We start from the raw sequence: 15,641 nt of genomic DNA on the forward strand, positions 1-15,641 counted from the left end.
AACTGTCACTCAACAGCATATTTTAATGAAAAGAGAAGTATGGGATCCTAAAAACAAGTACCACACAATTCTGAATAGTTTAATACAAAACTATTGACAGGGAAAAATAAAAAGTTAAAGGAGGATAATCTCAACTTAATATAAAATATTCCCTGGTTAGTGGAAGGGGGCAGGGGTCCCTTCGCACGGACAGCTGGTAACTCCATGTGCCCTGTATGAACACTGGCTTCCTTCTTAGAGAATGAAGAGGCTCCGGACAGAGCCAGTTGCAGCCAGGCTAGGTCTGCCTTTCCCATTTGACAGTGTCTCAGTCTCTTTTTCGTAATGATTTGCCCTGGCACCCAAAAGGCAAGCCAGAAGAAGAAATTTGAATATCCTATGGGAGATATCCCACATTAGGTCTGGTGTCTCAGCTGGGCTGATTTTACCAAGACAGCTTTGGAAGGGAAGAATAATGGATGCTGTGTTGGGGTAGTAGGAGGGAGAGAATAGCTAATTTCAGCAACAAGCTTTTGTTACAACAAAAATCAGGGGACAACTCACATTTCTCTTTCTTAATCCTCCATTACAAGTACACCAAAGGGAAAAACAACAGGAGCTCAAAGAAATAAGTAATACTTACTGGGAGATTCCACCCTCCTCCCCCCGCATAGTGGGGGGGATTTGAATAAAAGAAGCTGTAGTCTGACATTGGCTTCTATCAAAACACTGCCTAAAGGTGCCCCACTAGGATGCAATCCATTTCTGATACCCTCATCTGTGCAAGAATATTCTTCTTCAGCATATTTTCTTTTGTATATTTTTCACTTGCACATGAGCATTTATTTAGTTGTGAGAAATAATGTGGTATGTTGCGTTAGAAATCAGGAAACCAAAATTCTGAGTCTGTCACTCAGTAGCTAAATGATCATTAATGCCTCAGTTGCCTCACTTGTAAAGTAGTAAAATGAGACCTATTCCTCCTGTCTGATACAATTATTGAGTAGTCATATATTTCTTTATTCAAAACTGTTCATTGAAAGTCTTCTACATGTTCTGGTCACCAAGGAAGGCGAATGCTCTTTTTTTTTTTTCTTCCTTAAATTTATTTATTTATTTATCTATTTTTGGCTGTGTTGGGTCCTTGTTGCTGCACGCCGGCTTTCTTTAGTTGCGGCGAGCGGGGGTTACTCTTTGTTACAGTGCGCGGGCTTCTCATTGCAGTGGCTTCTCCTGTTGCGGAGCATGGGCTCCAGGCACGGGGGCTTCAGTAGTTGTGGCTCACGGCTCTAGAGCGCAGGCTCAGTAGTTGTGGCTCCCAGGCTTAGTTGCTCCGCAGCACGTGGGATCCTCCCAGACCAGGGCCCGAACCCGCGTCCCCTGCATTAGCAGGCAGATTCTCAACCACTGTGCCACCAGGGAACCCCCCAAATTCTCTTTCTTTATTGTGTTTACCTCTAGTGGTAAAAAGTTCACAGTACGTAAGTAAACAAATAAATAAGTGAGATGGTATCAATTTGTGAAACCATGAAGACTACACAACAAGATACTGTGACACTGTGATGGAGAGTGTTTTATCATGGAGATTGTAGTTAACCTGAATTTCCTAAATTGTTTATGTCATTTGTGATTATGTTACTCTGTAATATATCAGCTTAAACATAATTTTCAAGGCCTTTAAGAATTTTAACTGATATTAAATCAAGTAAGTTGGAGAATAATCTTTAGATGGCTGAATAATTTCTAAGGAAGACAATACAAAAACATTGGTCACCAAGCATGGTGTGTACACACACACATACACACCACACATGCCTCTTATTTTTATGTTTGAGAGTAGATAAGCCTTTGGGGTATATTAATGTGTATGTTCAGTTTTGCCCCTTTAAAAAATTTAAAAGGGATGTGTTTGGCCATAGGAAGTTTTATGTTTGCTTTGCTCGTAGCTAAATGTTTGTATATTTCAAACCATACTCAGTTACTTGCCTACAGTTACCTCCATGAGGAAATAGAAGGTAGTTACATTGGTTAAAAGTTGTAATTTATATGCTAAGAGAGTAGAACTTAATGTTCTCAGCACAAAAAAAAGGAATGGTAGCTATATGATGGGATGGAGATGGTAGCTAATACTGTGGTAGTAATAATTTTACAGTTTGTAAATGTATCAAATCAACATTTTATACATCTTAAACTTATACAATGTTAAGTGCCAATTATAGCTTAGTAAAGCTGGAAAAAAATAGAAATGGATAGGATCCCATTTTTTAAATTGAAGTTTGGTTGATTTACAATGCTGTGTTAATTTCAGGTGTACAGCAAAGTGAGATATATGTATATGTGTATATATATATATATCTTTTTCAGATTCTTTTCCATTATAGGTTATTACAAGATATTGAATATAGTTCTCTGTGCTATACAGCAGGACCTTGTTTGTTATCTATTTTGTATACAGCAGCCTGTATCTCTTAATCCCAAACTCCTTATTTACCCCTCCCCCACTTTCCTCGTAGGTAACTGTGACTTTGTTTTCTGTGTCTGTGAGTCTATTTCTGTTTTGTAAGTAAGTTCAATTGTATCATTTTATTTAGATTCCACATATAAGAGATATCAGATGATATTTGTCTTTCTCTGCCTGACTTGTTTCACTTAGTATCATAATCTCTAGGTGGTCCATCCATGTTGCTGCAAATGGCATTATTTAGTTCTTTTCTATGGCTGAGTAATATTCCATCATATATATATATATATATATATCCATTCATCTGTCAATGGACATTTAGGCTGCTTCCTTGTCTTGGCTATTGTAAATAGTGTGGCTATGAACACTGGGGTGCATGTATCTTTTCAAATTAGAGTTTTCATCTTTTCCAGATATATACCCAGGAGTGGGGTTGGTGGATCATATGGTAGCTATTTTTAGTTTTTAAAGGAACCTCCATAGCAGCTGCACAAATTTACATTCCCACCAACAGTGTAGGAGTGTTCCCTTTTCTCCATGCCTTCTCTAGCATTTATTATTTGTAGACCTTTTGTTGATGGGCATTCTGACCAGTGTGAGGTGATAACTCGTTGTAGGTTTTTTTCTTTTTTTTTTTTTTGCAGTACGCGGGCCTCTCACTGTTGTGGCCTCTCCCGTTGCGGAGCACAGGCTCCAGACATGTAGGCCCAGAGGCCATGGCTCACGGGCCCAGTCGCTCCTCGGCACGTGGGATCTTCCTGGACTGGGGCACGAACCCGTGTCCCCTGCATCAGCAGGCAGACTCTAAACCACTGCGCTACCAGGGAAGCCCTCGTTGTAGTTTTGATTTGTATTTCTCTAATAATTAGCGATTTTGAGCATCTTCTCATGTGCCTTTTGACCATCTCCATGTCTTTTTTGGAGAAATGTCTATTTAGTTCTTCTGACAATTTTTTGATTGGGTTGCTTGTTTTTTTTGATATTGAGTTCTGTGAGCTGTTTGTATATTTTGGAAATTAAGCCCTTGTCAGTCACATCATTTGCAAATATTTTCTCCCATTCTGTAGGTGGTCTTTTCATTTTGTTTATGGTTTTCTTTGCTGTGCAAAAGCTTATAAGTTGGATTAGGTCCCATTTGTTTATTTTTGCTTTTATTTCTTTTGCCTTGAGAGGATGACTTAAGAAAACTTTGGTACGATTTATTTCAGAGAATGTTTTGCCTATGTTTTCTTGTAGGAGTTTTATGATATGATGTCTTATATTTAAATCTTTAAACCATTTTGAGTTTATTTTTGTGTATGGTGTGATGGTGTGCTCTAACTTCATTGCTTTACACGCAGCTGTCCAGCTTTCCCAAGACCACTTGCTAAAGAGACCATCTTTTCTCCATTGTATATTAATGCTTCTTTTGTTGAAGATTAATTGTCTGTAGGTGTGTGGGTTTATTTCTGGGCTCTCTGTTATGTTAGGATCCCATTTTATTCAATATGATGGGAACTAGAAAAATCTTTTTGAGATACACAAAATAAGATACGAGCAAATGTATGAACCTATCACTTTTCTAGAAGAAAAATCTAGTTGTGACAATGTCAATTCTCTTCAAATAAATGTATAAGCTTAAAAAGTTTTGGGCTTTCCTGGTGGCACAGTGGTTAAGAATCCATCTGTCAATGCAGAGGACATGGGTTCAAGCCCTGGTCCAGGAAGATCCCGTGTGCTGTGGAGCAACTAAGCCCATGAGCCACAACTACTGAGCCCGCGAACCACAACTACTGAAGGCTGCGTGCCTAGAGCCGGGCTCCACAACAAGAGAAGCCACCGCAATGAGGAACCCGTGCACCGCAACGAAGAGTAGCCCCCGCTCGCCACAACTAGAGAAAGCCCGCATGCAGCAACAAAGACCCAATGCAGCCAAAAATAAAATAAATTTATTTTTTTTAAGTTTTAATTTATATGGGCCATTGAGACTATATTAAGAATTGAAGTAGCAAAGAAATATGAATGTGTATGTAAGATTATGAGTGTGATTGTGTTTATCAACGTAAAAAGAGCAATTTTGTCTTGAAGTAAAATAAATGGCTGACTGTGCCAGAATGTGAAGATTAGTAAGAGACAAAATTTGAATAAGTAAGTTGTAGAAGTTTGAGGGAAAGAAAACCTTGTTTTCTATGGTTTATAATACCTACAAATTGTAAGTCTCAAAAGAAAGAATGAAATATGTTAAAACTTTTGACAAAATTGGCTCTGCTTTAATGGGTTTACTCATAGGACTTTGCTGCAAATTGTTATATTAATACAAGAGTAGAACTTGATTTTTTTCCTTTATGTTAAAATGACAAACTAGTCTTGGACTATTCAGTTTGTTATCAACAAGAGATAGTGAGATAGTAAAAGTTATTTTTCACTTCTGTGTAATCTGCCCAAATATCAGATATTATATATCTGACCAGAAGAACTGTCTGTACTTTCTGCTGACTTTGTCATGGCCTTGATTATTTTGAAACAAAAAAAAAACAGTAGCAGAAATTCCTAATTTCTTAGTTAGTTGAAGTTCCTTATAATTATACCTACAGTTATGTTTATTTAGCACCAGTGTATTGTCATGCTGGTTAATAGGTAGCCAAGCTACAACCATTCATTCTTCCCAGGAATCTAGGCTTCCATCTTAAACTACTGATAGTTTTATGAAAATTCTTTTCAATATTACCTTCCCAAGATCTGTTCCATAGTTTATAAAAATGTAATTATTAATGTGTTTTTACATGTCAAACCATCTTTGTTGCTTCCTAGATGACTAAAATACCAAAGGCTTGGCCTCTTACCATATAACCCATGATGTGTCATTCACAATCAGGAGGGATAGTAAAGTTAATTAGCTGTGTTTAATATGATCTATATTTCTTTTTTTTAATGTTTATTTATTTGGCTGCACCAGGTCTTAGTTGCAGCACGCAGGATCTTTGTTGCAGTATGTAGGATCTAGTCCCTTGGCCAGGGATCAAACCCAGGCCACCTGCATTGGGAACGTGTAGTCTTAACCACTGGACCACCAGGGAAGTCTCAGTATGCTCCATATTTCTTACTTGGCTTAATCCTGTTGTAGGATATGCATTAAATATTAAGCCCACAAACTGGGACAAGCTGTCCCATCAAAAAAATAATTTCTATCTTCCCTATGTTCATCTTTTAAAGTAGATTTGTCAGTATCCCCATGTCCACAGTTTATTCTTACCTTTGAGGAAACACTGACAAAGTCCACAACCCAATAGAATTTTACTCTCCTCTATTCTGATATAATTGTTTTCTCTAATAAATTAACAGAGCCTTCAGTCTAATCAAGATCAAGTGACTTTTGCTTTCCTTGCATGCTTACCTCAAGTCTTCTGCTGCATGCTAAAGTCTTCAACATAGGACAGTCAAATGACTTGGTGGGAAAGATTGCACCAGGCACTCTTAACTGGAATAGACTTATAGGGCTAGGCTTCTCCACATAAGCTGACATTGCAACCACAAGTAGATATCTATATCTATATCAGGATTTCTAGGACTCTTGTTAGTCCAGAAGTGAAAACTTCATGGAAGCACACTTCTGGTCCAAGATTTGTGAGTCAAGAATAAATCACATAAGCCTAATAAGTTGATGAGGGGAACATAATTGTAGACTGTGCTTATGCATTGTAGAATATTGTTGTTGGACTATTTTTAATGTTCTGTATTTGATATGCCTATGAGGATGTCCTTTTTTTCTCTTTTGCTTCTTTGCTTTCTTCCTGATCTATCTCTAACCCTCAGTTTAGCAAGGTAGGCTTATACAAACTAAAAGGAAATATTTTTAAATGATATTTTGTTCCCACTGATCCCTCGGAGTTCAAAAGTGAATACTTTCTCTGAGCCCCTAGTAATGTAATTATTTGCAAAGTATAACCGCCAAGATTCACAGAATCTGCCCGTAATCTTTATCAGGCTGCAATTGGACAAATCTATTATACAAACAAAGCCATCCAAAGAGTTTTATATTTGAGAAAATATGATTGTGTAACCATTAAGGAACAAGAGTTGTACCTCCTTGTGGAAGCAAGACTATGAAGTCCTCCCAAGAGACTGGTCTGATAAACCTATTTTATGGCTTACAGAGCCCAGCATTATGCTAGTAAGATAGTAAGAAGTTCACTTGCTGGCAGGTCAGGAACTTTAGTAAATGTTGAGGACCTTGAGAAAAGATGAATTCACTTATTTTTAGGGACTGCAAGTAAAGCCTGATAGAGGTTAATTTCTTAGCTTTGGTTTTCTCATACTGGAATAGACGAGCAAAGAAGAGCAGTTTTTAAACATCAATCATTAAATGATTGAAACATTAACACTAGAAAATATTACTTGATACAAAAGAAAACAGTAAAGGAGGAATAAAAGAACAAAAATACATATGTGATATTTAAAAAATGAAATGGTAGGTATAAATCCAATTATATTAAAAGAGCTACATTTTATAATGGGTCAGTCCGTCAGGAAATTTTAAACATATGTGCCTAGCAACAAGGCCACACACACACAAAAACACCATGACCAAGTGGGGCTTATTCCAGGAATACAAGGTTGTTTAACATCCAAAAATGAATGTAATATGCCACATCAAGAGAGTAAAAGACAAAAATAACATGATCATCTCAATAGACACAGATCTGATGCAATTTTATCAAAACCCCAAGTGTATTTTTTGTAGAAATGGACAAACTTATAAATTAAATTCATATGAAAATTCAAGGGACCCCAAGTAGCCAAAACAATGTTAAAAGAAGAATAAAGTTGGAGGATTCCCACTTTCCAATTTCAAAACTTACAAGGCTACAGTAATTAAAACAGTGTAGTACTGGAATAATGATAAGCATATAGATCAATGGAATAAAAGTGAGAGTCCAGAAATAAACTCTCACATTTACAGTCAATTGATTACAAGGGTGCCAAAACAATTAAGTGGGAGAAGACGAGTCTCTTCAACAAAAGTGCTGGGACAACTGGATATCCAAGTGCTAAAGAATAAAATTGGATTCCTATGGATGAAAGGCATAAATGAAAGTTAAAACTGTAAAACTCTAAGAAGAAAACATAGAATAAATCTACATGATCATACAATGGAATATTAGTCAGCAATTTAAAAAAATGAAGTACTGGTGCAGACTTCAACATGAACCTTGAAAATATTATGCTAAATGGAAGACGCCAGCCACAAGGACCACATATTATATGATTCTATTTACATAATATATCAAAAACAAGTAAGTCAATAGAGATGGAAAGATTAATGGTTTCCTAGGGCTGGGGGTAATGAGGGGGTGGGGAGCAGCATATAAAGAATGTGGGATTTCTTTCTGGGATAATGAAAATCTGAATTGATTGGTATGATAATTGCACAACTCTGTGAACATACTAAAAGCTGATGGATTGTGTACTTTAAATGAATGAATTGTATGATATGTGAATTATATCTCAATCAAGTTAAAAATATGTGTGGAATGATAGTGGGTAATGAACATTCAATTCTAGTTCTTTGTGAAATCTCCAAACAGAAGTCAATCCTCTGGCTGTAGTAGTTGTTCAGTACCCACGCCCTAGATTTGCTGACCATACAACAATGAAGCTTCTATGCACATGAGTCAGGTCAAATATCCCCAACATATAATGAAATCAGCCATTTTTGTGATCATAAATAATTTTTGAAGTTTGTAGTCATAGAGGTGGACTGATAAGAAAACTTATCCAGAACTCAGAAATAAACCAAAAGGATAACCAGACGTCTTGTCAACATCATACAAGAGCATGGCCTAACAAGCCTGCCTAAAGATTATCTGATTCTCTAGAAATATGTACGTTTGTTTGATTTACTATTTACTGTTTTTTGGGGGGGAGGTTGTTTGATTTTTTGAAGATTTTTTTGATGTGGACCATTTTTAAAGTCTTTGTTGAATTTGTTACAGTATTGCTTGTGTTTTATGTTTTGGTTATTTTGGTCGCAAGGCATGTGGGATCTTAGCTCCCTCTCCAGGGATCAAAACCGCACCCCCTGCATTGGAAGGCGATGTCTTAAACACTGGACCCCAAGGGAAGTTCCTTACTGTTAATTAGGGTCCAGACATTTTACAACTCTATAAAGTTAGATGCTAACTTGTAGAAAATTTGATAAGGTACAGTTAGTTTGTTTGGTTGATTGGTTGTTTGGTCATTTGGTTGGTTGGTTTGTCTAGTAGAGATGCAAATTATTTCTATCTGATGGAAAAGATAACCCCAAAAGTTGTGTTTTTATTCCCCTATATGGTATTAACAAATTTTGCATCTAACATCAATATTTTGTCAGCATTCTTTGTCATCCTACTATTTCCTTCGTTAAACATCTAAATAAAAATTTGACACACACTCACTATATGTATGAATATTTTTAACATTTTCAAAATTATACTTGGACAAACTATTTGGAGAGAACACAGCATTAGAAACAGATCCCGGTTCTGGCACTTACTAACTGTGTGACTTGGGCAAAGTATTTAATGTCTATGAGTCTCAGTTTTCTCTTCTACAAACTGTGAATACCAGTGCCTACCTCCAGGGGTTTTAGTGAGCATGAAATAGGATCAACTCAGGAACATGAAAGAGCTTATGACTGATAACACTGCTTATTTGTATACATAGTAAATATGAATTTTATATTCATCTATAGGTTTTTCTCCTGGGCCCTAAAGTAGATGTTTTTCTTGCCTTATAGAACATCAACCCATTTTGCATCTAATTTATCAATCTTATTTCAGCATCCTTTGTCATCCTATTGGTTGACTGATACTATTTACAGCTCTTCACTTCCTGAATTTTTGATAAATTAGGACACTTTGTACAAAATTAAAGGGAAAACTAAAGATCGTCTAATCTAATCCCCTCTTACAGATGGGTAAACTAAACTGAGGCTCAGGGAGGATGAGTGACTTCCCAAGGTCACTGGCAATTGTCAAAGCCAGACATGAACCCAGGACTGTCTGACTACAGAGCCTAAATTCTCTGTTACTCTGCGCTATGATTTTGGCCAGGGTCTGATTTTATCAAGGCCCTAAGTTCATAACTCATATTGCACTATTTCCTTTTCTATCAACAGCACTTGGTACAGAATAATGTTCCCTCTATTGAATGAATGAATGATGGATGCTGAGAGATCAACCAAGGCTTCTCTTTCCAGGTCTGATGTTCTGCCTAAAGGCAAAGTTCAATGCTTGAAAACATGGTATTAGTCAGGGTTCTCCAAAGAAACAGAACCAATTGTGTGTGTGTGTGTGTGTGTGTGTGTGTGTGTATTATAAAGAGATATGGGGGGAAAGAGATTGATTTATTTTAAGGAATTGGCTCACATGATTGTGGAGGCTGACAACTTCAAAATCTGTAGGGTAGGATAGCAGGCTGGAGGCCCAGGGAAGTGTTGATGCTTCAGCTCAAGTCCACAGGCCATCTGCTGGCAGAATTCCCTCTTCCTCAGAGGTGGACAGTCTTTTTTTTTTTTTTTTTAAACTTTTGTACTGTGTATTCTTTCTTTTTTTTTTAACATCTTTATTGGAGTACATCTGCTTTACAATGGTGAGTTAGTTTCTGCTTTACAACAAAGTGAATCAGTTATACATATACATATGTTCCCATATCTCTTCCCTCTTGCGTCTCCCTCCCTCCCACCCTCCCTATCCCACCCCTCTAGGTGGTCACAAACCACCTAGCTGATCTCCCTGTGCCATGCGGCTGCTTCCACTAGCTATCCACCCTACGTTTGGTCATGTATATATGTCCATGCCACTCTCTCACTTCATCACAGCTGACCCTTCCCCCTCCCCATATCCTCAAGTCCATGCTCTAGTAGGTCTGTGCAACCTAAGTGTCCACCAACAGATGAATGGATAAAGAAGATGTGGCAATATATACAATGGAATATTACTCAGCCATAAAAATAAACGAAATTGAGTTATTTGTAGTGAGGTGGATGGACCTGGAGTCTGTCATACAGAGTGAAGTAAGTCAGAAGGAGAAAAACAAATACCGTATGCTAACACATATATATGGAATCTAAGGAAAAAAATGTCATGAAGAGCCTAGGGGTAGGACGGCGACAAAGACACAGACCTACTGGACAGTCTTTTTCTTAAGGCCTTCAACTGATTGGATGGGGCCCACCCACATTATGGAGAGTAATCTGCTTTACTCAAAGTCTACTTATTAAAATGTCAATCTCATCTAAAAAATACCTTCATAGCAGGACATCCCTGGTGGTCCAGTGGGTAAGACTCTGCACTCCCATTGCAGGGGGCCCGGGTTTGATCCCTGGTTGGGGAACTAGACCCCGCATGCATGCCAGAACTAAAAGATCCCACATGCCACAACGAGGATCTCACGTGCTGCAACTAAGACCCAGCGCAACCTAAATCAATCAATCAATCAATCAATCAATCAATCAATCTTCCTCCCTGGAGGCTGTAAGTGCCTTGAGAACCTGATTTCATTTGTCTCTGCCTCTCCTGTGCCTGGCATGGTTCTTGCCACAAAGTAGATGCTTAATAAACGTTTGCTGACTTGAGATGAAAAAAAAAATACCTTCACAGCAATACCAAGAAGTGTTTGATCAAGTATCAAGGTACCATTTCCCAATTAGGTTGATGCATAAAATTAGTCATCACATTTGTGTTCCTGCAGTCCGGAGGAAACCTTAACTAGGTAATTGCATATGTGTAGAATATAAGAGATTCCTCTCAGCTTCTAAAGCAGACCAGAAAAATACAGAATTGCAAGAAACCAGGATCTAGAGATGGGGGGTTCATGGAGGCCATGTGGACTCTGAGCAAAGCTCCAAGATACACTGGGACAGAGCAAGCCATCTTGAGGGCCAACCTAGAACCAAAGAATGTCAGCCAAGGAGAGACAACTCTTAGTTCACTCTAAGAAGCAACTTTTTTAGAGCTGTCTGAAAATGGAACAGAATAAACTTTCTTGGGGGTGCTCATGAGCTCCCTACACTGGAGGCACACAAGCAGAGGATTCCACTGGAACGGTGGAGGGCCTGGGAGACAGAGGGAAGTGAGTGCAGCATGGGCACAAGGTAATGGGCACGAAACTGGCACTAAATCATACTACACCATGGCTTCTTCTGTTGGCTCTATCACTAGTTTGCTATGTGATCTTCAATGAGTCCCTACCACTCTCTACATCTTTTGACCCTAAAAGTGAAAAAAAAGGAGTTAAATTAGATATTCTTTGAAGTCACTTACACTTCCAAAATCCCTTTAAAGCTAAGACTCACACATCATAAAATGACTACCGTTTTGAGTTAAAAGCTTGTGAATGTGAGGTGATCCATCTTGTTCCATATATAGTTATGTCCTGGCTCAGACATAATCTCCCTCTTTACAGGCCCCTGAACAGCTCAGTTCTTTCCAGGAAGTCTGGAACTGAGCACCAGGACTCCGGAGATCACTGTGCTCCCTCCCTTCCCCTTCTCCCCTGAAAAAATTCCCAAGGTCTTTTTGCTCTACACATCCTTGGGCAAAATGCCTTCCTACTCTTTGGGGAAGCCCCACTTGCTTGCTAATTCTCTAAAGAAATATGCTTTTAGCCTGAAAACTAGGTGCAGGAATTTTTTTAATTACAACTTTTTTTTTTTATATACTGTAGCTGAAAGAACTAATTGAACTAATGATTAGGCAAGAAGGTAAAATGATGGAACTCTCCAAACATGTGGAATTTGAGATTAAACAAGTTTCTGAGCAGATAGGAAGAAAAAAAAGGAAATGAAAGTTTCTGTTTTATAGCTTTCAAGCAGAGTGATGGTCACATGGTCTCGTTAATGTGGTTATAATTATTTGAATCAATTCTCATGGCTTAATTCAAAAGTGTTCAATTATCACACAGTCATGTAGCTGAGAGAAAAGAGAATGCCTATTACTGGAAGATATCTCAGTACAGTTGGACTAATTTTTGATGTAAACTGTGAGTTCAAGAAAAATATATGTAATAAAAGCCTTTGCCTTTTTTTTTCCCCAAAGACGATTACTTACTTAAAAGACATTTCTTTAAGAGCACGTACCGTGTAGCTAGGATTTTCCATGCATCATACCACTTATTCCTTGTAACAATTCTATGGTGAAAATGTTATTACCCCTAATGTTATTAACTTAACCTCCCAAAGAGGATAAGTTAACTTGTCTAAGATAACCCAGCCATTAAGTGGCAGAACTTACTCTAAATGTCCTGCTCCTAACTGACTCTTACTGAGTTAAGTCCTCTCTATGCCTCTGTTTTCTAATCCATGAACTGGAGTAATTCCTGTTGTAGTTAGTGCACAATCAGACCATTAGATGCATGACAGTGATAGAGGGTAGAGGACAGTAATTGTGAGAATCAAAATGAAAAATTGTTTTGAAATTGAAACAGTGCTTCTAAATTTTACAGGGTATTGGTAAATATTACTTAGCTACTTTAGATATGCATGTAAGTTTTATTTGTCCCTCCAGATTCACTCTCCAGACACTTCTCCATTCTGCATTGTACACGGGGAGGTACATCTGTACCACACCTAGCCCACATCAATGGGCCCTGTAGGAGACACTGTCAATGCCTTACTCAAATCCTTTGGACCTCACCCACTTCTGGTCTCCACAGACTTCCAACTGCTACTATCTGCACCTTTGTGTCTGAGGGCTTTTCCCAGAACCACACGAGGCCAGTCTGCCAGCCTGGCATTCCATATATACCCAGGAATTAACACCCATCCCCAGGAGAGCTCTCGACCAAAGACTGTAGAGGTATAAATACCCCAACTCCCTCACCCTTTGATGGAATTTTTTTTTTTTTTTTTTTGCGATATGTGGGCCTCTCACTGTTGTGGCCTCTCCCGTTGCGGAGCACAGGCTCCGGACGCGCAGGCCCAACGGCCATGGCTCACGGGCCCAGCCGCTCCGTGGCATGTGGGATTTTCCCAGACCAGGGCACGAACCCGTGTCCCCTGCATCGGCAGGCGGACTCTCAACCACTGCGCCACCAGGGAAGCCCCGGAATTATTTTTTTAACAGAAAAATTGTTGGAACCATTTTGAGGCATGTGTTTACATTGTTTTCCTGAGTTTCTCTGTGGGACTCAGTTTCAGTCACCCACTCTGATAACTGGTTTAATACACAATCTTATTGGCTACCTTCTTTTCCCTGTGTCACTTCCTCACTCCTCTACTAGTTTACCCTGAACCTCTCAAAGAAAAGACTTTTACTTAAACCCTTATTGCATAGTCTGCTTCTAAGGGAACCCAAACTAACATAGGTTTCCTTGATGTCTGACTTTCTGCTGGGTTTAGCTAAGAGGGAAGCACCAGCAGGAACTGAGGTGTTTTGCATTCTACCCTCTACCCCCGGGATGTCAATGCCTGGCTCTGTCCTGTACCCAAAGGTCCAACTCCTGTCAGGGGCCTTCTTCACACAGTTCTCTCTGTCTCCAGATCCCAGCAAGTGCTCCCTCCCCTTACCCTGTCAGGCCTCAGGCTACAAACAGAAGCCCACCTCCACTAGCCCTGGGGTACTGCAGTATTCCTTCTGATTACCCTCCACCCCACTCACACTTTTTGCAAATAGTCCCTTTATTAAATTTTCTTCAAATTCCAAGTTTAGTCCATGATCTGTTCCTGTTGGCACCACAAGCGGTTCAGCAGGTTTGATGACTTCTGAGTTTGGCCACAGATAGTTGGTTGATGTGAAGTACACAAGGTGATGACAAGGATGGTAGAGGGGGCAGAGGTGAAAGGACCAGTGTACAGTGCAACAAAGGCTAACTGCTGTGGTGGGAAGGGAAGCTGGTTATATTAGTTATCTTATTGCTGTGTAACAAAGTATCTCAAAATTTAGCAGCTTATCAGAAGAAAAAGAAAACACTAACTTGAAAAGATATCTGCACCTCTGTGTTCATTGCAACATTACTTACAATAGCCAAGACATGGAAAAAGTTGTTTCCATGGGTGAATGGATGAAGAAAATGTGAAAGATATGTATGTATGTATGTGTGTGTGTGTATATATATATAATATATATAATATATATATATAATATATAGAATGGATTTCATGTAATCTTGGCCAAGTTACATAAGCTTTTTTTTAAAAAACTGAAGTATAGTTGATTTATAATATTGTGTTAGTTTCAGGTTTACAGCAAAGGGATTCAGTTATATTTTTTCAGATTATTTTCCGTTATAGGTTATTACAAGATATTGAATATTGTTCCCTATATTATACAGTTAATCCTTGTTGCTTATCTATTTCATATATAGTAGTTTGTATCTGCTAATTCCATACTCCTAATTTATCCCTCCCTCGCTCCCTTTCCCCTTTGGTAATCATAAGTGTGTTTTCTTTTTTTTTTTTTTAACATCTTTATTGGAGTATATATGCTTTACAGTGGTGTGTTAGTTTCTGCTTTATAACAGAGTGAATCAGTTGTACATATACATATGTCCACATATCTATTCCTTCTTGCATCTCCCTCCCTCCCACCCTTCCTATCCCACCCATCTAGGTGGTCACAAAGCACCGAGCTGATGTCCCTGTGCTATGCGGCTGCTTCCCACTAGATATCTATTTTACGTTTGGTAGTGTATATATGTACATGCCACTGTCTCACTTTGTCCCGGCTTACCCTTCCCCCTCCCCATATCCTCAAGTCCATTCTCTAGTAGGTCTGTGTCTTTATTCCCATCTTGCCCCTATGTTCTTCTGATCATTTCTTTTTTCTTTCTTTTTTTTTTTAGATTCCATATATATGTGTTAGCATACGGTATTTGCTTTTCTCTTACTTACTTCACTCTGTATGACAGTCTCTAGGTCCATCCACAAATAACTCAGTTTCGTTCCTTTTTATGGCTGAGTAATATTCCACTGTATATATGTGCTACATCTTCTTTATCCATTCATCTGTTGATGGACACTTAGGTTGCTTCCATGTCCTGGCTATTGTAAATAGAGCTGCAATGAACATTTTGGTACATGACTCTTTTTGAATTATGGTTTTCTCAGGGTATATGCCCAGTAGTGGGATTGCTGGGTCGTATGGTAGTTCTATTTTTAGTTTTTTAAGGAACCTCCACACTGTTCTCCATAGGGGCTGTATCAATTTACAGTCCCACCAACAGTGCAAGAGGATTCCCTTTTCTC

The sequence above is a fragment of the Hyperoodon ampullatus genome (assembly GCF_949752795.1).
Source record: "Hyperoodon ampullatus genome assembly, chromosome: 4".
Classification (NCBI taxonomy): domain Eukaryota; kingdom Metazoa; phylum Chordata; class Mammalia; order Artiodactyla; family Ziphiidae; genus Hyperoodon; species Hyperoodon ampullatus.